The sequence below is a fragment of the Maylandia zebra genome, linkage group LG9 (genome assembly GCF_041146795.1).
Source record: "Maylandia zebra isolate NMK-2024a linkage group LG9, Mzebra_GT3a, whole genome shotgun sequence".
In the NCBI taxonomy this organism is placed as follows: Eukaryota; Metazoa; Chordata; class Actinopteri; order Cichliformes; family Cichlidae; genus Maylandia; species Maylandia zebra.
Window position 1 is genome coordinate 8,232,813 of NC_135175.1, and position 8,341 is coordinate 8,241,153.

Here is an 8,341-nt window from a genome sequence, read left to right on the forward strand (position 1 = left end):
CTGAGCTTCACAATAAGCAAACAATGAGAAAGTGGGATGAATGCGCTTGATATTGCAGATATTCAATTATGATGGACTGAATGACGGCTTAGTGCGCTCGCTCTTCCCTATTGGGTTGTTTATTTTTGGCTTATTGTTTGCTGCCAAGCCAGTAAATTGTTAAAGTGGTCTAATAAGCAAGAAGCCATTCTTCTCCGAGCTTCAAAAACAGTCCCACAGTATGTCTTCATACAGCTGAAGTAATTCCAAGTGAGTCAATGGATTATGGACTAAATCCCTTTACACACACCCAGTATTAATCACCTCCCTTTTTCTTTGCAATGGACCACTTGACCTGAAAAACAAACAGCTCAAAGCTCTCCACACCTGGGATCCTCCATGTCTTTAGCCTCCATGCACTGGTATGCAAAAAGTGGATTTAGAAGTAAAAAAATAAAATAAAAACAGTCTATCAAGAAAGCATGAAGGGTAGAAAGATGCTGGCTAAATGGAAGAAAGACGTGAGGGATCGCAGGGGTGAAATTGCCTGGTAACGACCTCTCTCTCCCAGCTGTGAGGGCTGCAGATGTCTGGGGTTGCTGAGACAAATAGAGGTGGCTCACATGGGGAACACGGCATCTAGACAACAGCTCACATTTTTCCCTTGAACACTATTTGTCCACAACAAATTAATTTCGGACCGCTTGGGAAGGAGCGGGATCCAGCTGGGCGTTGGCTAACAAACATGCGATGTATTTCCAGTGTGCCGAGGTTGCTCCATCACGCAGCTGCGTGATTGAAAAGTTGGGGTGAGGTGAAGATATATTTACTCCAGTTATAAGTGATTCAACAGAATGTGACCTAGATATTATATATCTGGAAGGAGGAAAGGAGGAAGCATGTGGATGACGGGAATGAAAATGAAAATGATATATTTGTGTTGAATGAAAAAGTAATCTGCAGCCATCATTAACAGAATCAGAGCAATGAAAAAAGCCTGGACTGGCTTGACACTGACATTCAGTGATCTACAGTGAAAGACCACAGCATGATAAAACCCACTTGGCACAGTGACAGCAGAGAATTAAAGCATCTGCTTTGTCTTACTGCTATGTAGCAAGAAACAGTTCTTATTTGGTCTTATTTGGTTTGCATCAGTACAGAGCAACATATTACTTGCAGCCTTCCTCATTGCCTCCAACCACCAAACTGCTACGGGAATAAATTGAATCACCAAATCACGGTGAGTATCTGAAGATCATCCTGAACCACTCCTCATGTCAAAGGTCGCCACAGATGTAGTACAGATGTAACACCCCACTTCATTATTCTCACTGTATACATTCTATTCTATAATTATGAATAAACTAATTCATCTCTTTCTCTTATTCCTCCTATTTCTCCTTAATCCAATTATTATTTATATTGGTGGTATTATTATTAGGATTGTTACTGTCATCTGTCTGTCTGTGTATTTATCTATATCTCCTCTAAATAAGATCACTTTCTGTACTAAATAGAGCCTTACACATCAACGCTTTTAATGTGATGAAATATGCTAATATGTTTGTTTTTTTTGTTTGTTTTTTTTACTTTTCTGTTTCTGTCAGTTTCTGTCATTGCTTTGTCTCCATGTTTCATCCTGTTGTATGTTTGGTGTCATGTTAATATTCTAAAAAAATAAGAAGATGGAGAAGAAGAGAGAAAGAAAGAACAATTGAGTACGAGCAGATGATCTTGACTCAAAAGAGGAGAAACAAAATTGAGTCGTAATGCATGTGTGGGTTCTCAGTCATCCAGGTCATGATAGTCTGGACTTAAACAAGTTCAGCTGCCTTCTTTTTCAAAGCTCCTATGACTAGTCACATGCTTTTTCTTATTGTTTTTGCCTTTTCATCACCTGCCCAAACACGTCTGATTATGCCCACGCCACAAAAACTATGTGTATGTGTATGTTGTACACAGAAACAATCATGAATGTACAGATTCCCCACGGAGGTCATAAATATTTTGCTATTGAGTTGCCACTGCATGCTGACTCCCATCTGAACTTAATCTCAATTACATTGTTTTCTGTTTGTTTCCAGACGTCAAAAATATCATTTTTTTTCACTGTCCATGACCTAAATAAATCATGGTTCCTCTCGTTTGGAAGCAGTCACTGGTTTATGACGGCCTTTGAACTATTCCTCCCAGACCGAACGACTGGTTATTAATTCATCCATTCTTTTGAAAAGAGTGCCTCATTATCATCCCAATATCAACCCGTCCCGTGAGAAGTTGCAAAGCCAGGCAGTCAAGATTTTGCACTCCAGCTTCACAGGCTTGTCAAATTAAAAGGGTCTGCCAGTGACACTTTGAGGATGGCTCTCCAGAAACAGAGGAGAAAAAAGATGAATTATGTAAGATCTCTTTGAATATTGCATTGCAGAGGAGTACGTCCCATATGCCCGCCTTTTCCAGTCGCCGACAAAGCATGAACTGGAATGATCTCACAGCGGCTAAATGCAGCTCCCTTAAATTCACCTCGTCTCTTTCGATCCCCTGTTATCACTGCGAGCAGTGCAGAATGGGCTCCTGTGGGCTTTCTAAGAGAAAAGCTTTGGGAGATAAAGAGGAAGGAGACGATCGCAGGGTGATTGAATGAGATCTGCATTTGGAGAGTGATAACATCAGAGGTTCTTAGAAGACGACCTGGGTTCTGGGAAGTGTAAAGAAAAAAAGAAAAAAAACAACTTCTACTCTTCATCCAGCTTCCTTCTGACATGGCAGAAAATGTGAGGTTTGTTCCCATTATGGAAAAGAAGTAACACAGGCAACGCAATTTGAGGATCATTTTTCAATGCAGAACTCAAAGAAAGAAGGGGAAACGTACAGTGCAGGCATGTGATGTGCAGGGAAATCGCACTTCTGCATTAAGAAATTGATACGTTGGTTTCTAAAAGACACTCGTAAAGAAATACCCTAAAAACTCCCATTTCAAACTCAAACAAAACAACTAAAATGCCTCCCTTAGTACAATTTTCCACAATCTATTAGTTTTACTGCTAATCACTTTTCTCTTTCACGCTGTTGCTTTTATTGACCTTTTATCTGTACCAGCAGTCTCCTGCTATTTCACTGTGTGTTGCATTTCCATCTACTCCCCTCATTCCCTGCAGCAAAACAAAGAGATAATTGAATTGCACCCAACAGCCCACCTGATAAGTCAATCTAATATTCAGAATTTTTGATGAATTCTCCCCGTATGGCCCCCATCCTTATTTTCTGTACACTTTCTGTACACTTTAACCAAGCCAGTATTACAATTACCCGTATAGTAGCAATTGTTTTGCAGAGGACTGCGAGGAATGCAGGGTATCTGGTTTAAGACCACTGAATTTAACTTTCAAACAACTCAGTAGTAAATAGGCTTACTAATAGAGCCTTTATCTACAGAGTGGAACTGATTACGAACTGTGAAGTCTAGTGTTTAAATTCACTTGATTTCCTAATTATTACATCGCATGCCACCAGTTATACAAAAAAAGTGTCTAAAAGTAATGTTAATCACAATAAAGTCATGGAAAAGTGACACACAGGCAGTTGCAAGTTAAAAACAACCCAAAAGCAGCAGGTAAATACAGATAAAGGAAAGTCATATGGGGATACTTGGACATTTGAATAAATGTGGCAAAGATGTTATGTTAGTTATTCATCTCTGGCTCTCTTCCGCATGGTGTCTTTTATCTTGTTTTCCTCCCCTCACCTCCACTCAGTCGTAGGAGATGACTGCGCCTCCTTGAGCCTGGTTCTGCCACAGTTCTCTTCCTGTTGAAAGGGAGCTTTTTCTTCCCACTGTCACCAAGTTCTTACTCATCAGGGGGTCATCTAATTGAAAACCCTGACCTATTACTGTCGGGTTTTTTCCTTACAAATTGCCTTGAGTCGACTGTTGTTGTGATTTGGCAGTACATAAGTTGAAGTAAATTCCTAGCACCCTTTGCCAAGAATTGGCAGGGTTGGAAGGGTTAGAAAACACTCATCTTCATGCCTGTCCTGGACTGTCTCTTTTATGATTGTACACAACAAAATTTTTACAAAATGCTCCATTTTAATTTTGTTGTTTTCACATTCAAGGTCAACAATCATCGAGATGTGCACCGTGAATTTGTACCCCGGTGTGAGGCTGTTAATGCGGAGCTCTGTTGTAGCATCCAGAGGCAGCTGAATAAGAATGTTCAATGGAAACCTGACTTGTCCATGCTGGCACACATGGCATTGAAAATGAGTTTTTTGGCCACATGGACTCAGCCACTGATTGCCAGTTGGCTGCAAAATTTTACACTTTTGCAAAATGATAAAAGCATCTAAAAATAGCAGTTGCATAGAAAGCGAACAGGATGTGTACAAGAAGAGGAAAAAAGTCAAGTCTCATAAGAAATACACACAGTATATAGATCAGACTTTGGGGTCTTAAACCTCTTGATCACTCCTGTCCAAATATGGAAAAACACACACAGACAGACAGACACACAGGCACACACTTCCAGGCTCATTGTTGGGGCTGGTAACAGGAGGTGTCGGTGTGAAGGGGGGATTAGATTAAACATATCCTGACTGACTGTTTACTGTTCAAATATATGGGGCTATAATCCTATAAGGGGTATGCAGTCTTATAAAAGATAAAAGCAAACTGATTGATTTGGAAATATGGCGAAGACAACGGCCAGTTATTTAGAGTCACGCCTCTTCTTGAGTAAAGAGCTTAAGTTAAGCTTTTGTGGTGATGAAAAAAAAAATGCAAACTTAAATCTGAAAGCAGGCTTTGTAGACAGGGAGTCACCAAGAAGGCGGCTGGCCTGATCCCTCTGAAGAAGAAGAAGATGGTCATTTTATTTTTTCCTCTTAATTAGATGAGTCTCGCCTATGTTTTACACAATGGGAGTTACAGCCCTCTTTCATTTAATAACCACTGAACTCATGACAACAGGGAGTCATCACTTATAAAAAGCGATTTGTGCATTTGTGCAAGCGTTGTTGTTCTGCAAACCAGAGCATATTCTGAGCCACACTTGTCCCACATGTCCACCATCTGTTGGATCCCTATAAGGCTCATTTAGATAACACATGACAGTTCCAGATACATGCATGGCAGCGAGCCTCTGCTGAGTGGTCATCAGCTCCTATTGAGCCCCTCTGGAAGCGCTCGTGCTCTGGCGTTTTCGTAATTTCTCATCGTCCCTTCTGCATCGGCAGCATGCTGGCCCATCTTAAATGCAGCTCTGACGAGGCGAGGAGACAGGAGGCGCGCTCTCTGAAGCAGACTGTGTGGCACACTGTGGATGTAGGGATGCACTTCTTATCAATAACAACAAACGCTGCAAATGATTCGCAGTGTGGAAGCTGACCTAATACTGTTGCTGACACATTGAAACTGTATTTCAAGTCCTGCTAGTAACTGCTTTGCACTGTTGAGGTTTGTGCATGTGCCAACACGACTACAATGACACAGCAACACTTCACACTGGCATACAAACATTAAAAATCTACCGTGCACTGGGAACACCTAGATTAGCCTCAGTGAGCAATTTAAACCAGTGTCTCTTAATTAGATTATTAGAGTTATGGCTTAGCTATGGCTTAGTTACAGTCACAGGGAGGAGAATGGATACAAATGTCCAATCTCAGAATTTTGAAACACGAGTGTTGATCCTCTGTGTTAGAGTCTGAGAACAGAACTAATGATGTCCATGAAGCTGGATAAAGCCTGTAAGATGATAGCAGTGTCTTAAGGTCTTCTTTTTCTTTGGAGCAGCGCCACAGGCAGACACTTTTGTTGGAAAGGCTAATCATAACTCCTGTTTTAGTGCAAATCGACCTTCAGGAAGATTTGCAGACTATGAAGTAGTGCTCCACTGCTCTACAGTGACATCTGGACAAATCTGACCCTCACAGAATCGTCAACAGAATTTTTCTGATCCAGCTTCAGATGTTTTCTAATAAGAGTACAGTAGCCTGACACCCAGCATTGGTGAAAAGCTGAGGAAGAAAAAAGAGACTACTGCTACTACACCATCCAGACTATGATTCTACAAACACTTCAAAATCACAGTATTGTGCCTCAAAGGGCAAAAATTGAAGGTTTCGATTTGGCCCTTAGAGTCTGAATCTAAACTGATTTGGGGGGGGGGGGGGGGGGGGAATCAGTGAATAAATCTCACAGCAGTGCAAGCAGGAAGGCCCCAAACTCTGAAAGAACTTTTGTTGAAAGAGGAAGGGATAAGAAAAACAATCGTTTGCTGCTGGAAGTATCAGTAAGCTGAGACACTTACGTTACTTCAGGCCCTTTTCCTTTAAAAAAAAAAAAAAACTTTACATGCTGTAAAACGTTCAAAGTTTATATATTTGTCTAAAATAAACTAATAAACTAATAAGTAAATAACTGAGTGTAATGTGTGTAAAAAATAAGCTATCAGTTTAAAATTGTTGGTTTTGGTTTTGACCTTCTTTATGCCGTACTCCCCAGATGCTACAAACCAGTTATTCACGCAACATGACTCACATTTTCCAGAATTTTTCTATATCATGGGAAACTTTTGTAAATTCTAAATTCAGGGTGTTTTGTGTTAAAATGTGCTTGAAAGTTTGTGTACATTGACTGTACATAAAAGAGGGACTTAAGCCACCATTACATAACTCATTCATTTATGGACTACAAGTCTCAAGTTTTGCATCTTGATTTATTTTTAAAACAGAAGTAGTCATGTTTAGATCATAAAGTAGTCCTAGGGACTTAAATAAGCTAATTCACCGTGTAAATGAGATGGTAAGTTCGATTAGCTAAAATTGGGGCTAAAATCAAAAAAGTTATGCAGAGGTTACAGCCATATTGCATGTGTAGATGGGTATAACAGTCAGACTATGGCTTTTTACCAGTAAGCTTTTTACTTGTTTGCTGGGGTTCCAAACAATACCACTGAAACATTTTGAAGTACTGCATCAAAGAACAATTTCCCCATGAGTAATTTGTGTTGAATTATTGTTTATTTAGTGAATTTTAGAATTACTGATCATAAAACGACAGAAGGGGAACATTAGTAAAAGTAAGTAAAAGGCAGAGAGTTTCAGTAATACATTTTTTTTCTCCCCTGATGTAACCACGCAATCTTATTTTGACTTTGAATTATAAATACATTCTGGTTGATCCGACTGTTTCATGTTTCCACTGGGCTTGGATTACACTGTCAAAGATCTTAGTTCAGAATGGTTTCATCTGATGCCACAGAAACTGCAGCCAACGCTAAGAAAAGTGTAATTTAAAGATGCTGTAGATAAAAAAAAAACTCGTACCTTGACTTGCATGTCAGCTCTGTAAGCCAATATTGACTAACAGAATTTGCATATACGTAATCAGGGCAGTGTCTTATTAGGATTATATGCCAAACTGACACACTGTTGCATACTGAGTCATGGCTTTGGCTGTGTTGTATTTAATAGGGATCTAGACCTCTTTCGTATTTTGTCAGTAGCCTTGCCCACAAGGAAATCAGCGGCGTAGCAAATCAGAGCTTACAGCATTAACACATTAAAGTCACAGTCAAAAAATTAAAGGTTTCAAAACAGATGGTCTCATTTTATGCAAATGTTATTATGCAAAACTAAGCCTGGAGGCTTGGCTATTTTTTTTTTCAGCCTTTTAATTGGCAGAGAAGAGAGAGAGGTGCCAGACGTTGCAGGTGGCAAGGTAGCCCCACTTTCTTTTGTCACATCCTAAGAGAGAATTTTCAGAGAATGTTATTTAGTGTTATTTCCACCAGGGCCCCGTCACAGCCATCTGTACACTGAGAGGGGAGCCCATTGAGCTCTGTGTGATGCTGCAGCTTCTCAAAGCCTGGTGAACTGATAATGCTGCGCGCTTTTGCTCGCAGCACGGGTCCTGCTCACCAAGGCAACCACGGCTGAGAATAAACCTTTGGTTAAGGAGGTGAGCATTATCCAGCATGCTTCTTTTCCCTCCTCTTTCATGCCCCCGAACACTCTCGACTTCTGATTAGCACCAAGTAGTCTGAAGTATGTCAGGATAATTAGGAAATATGATCTGAATAGACCTTGCCTGGAAAGGTCTGTTCAACTCGCCTCCTCATTGTACAAATCGAGTAATAAACATTTAGCTTCCGACATTGACAGGCCTCTGAAACGAAACATTTCAAGTCAATTTGATTCAAAATTTATTTTCCCGTACAGAAAATGCCTCACAGACATGGTTTACAATAAAAACGCAGTAAAAAAAAAAAACACATGACATTAAAATGACTTTTTCCACAACACATAACCAGCATCAAGACGATACATCTTGTCAAGGAGCAAATGAAGTTATCTA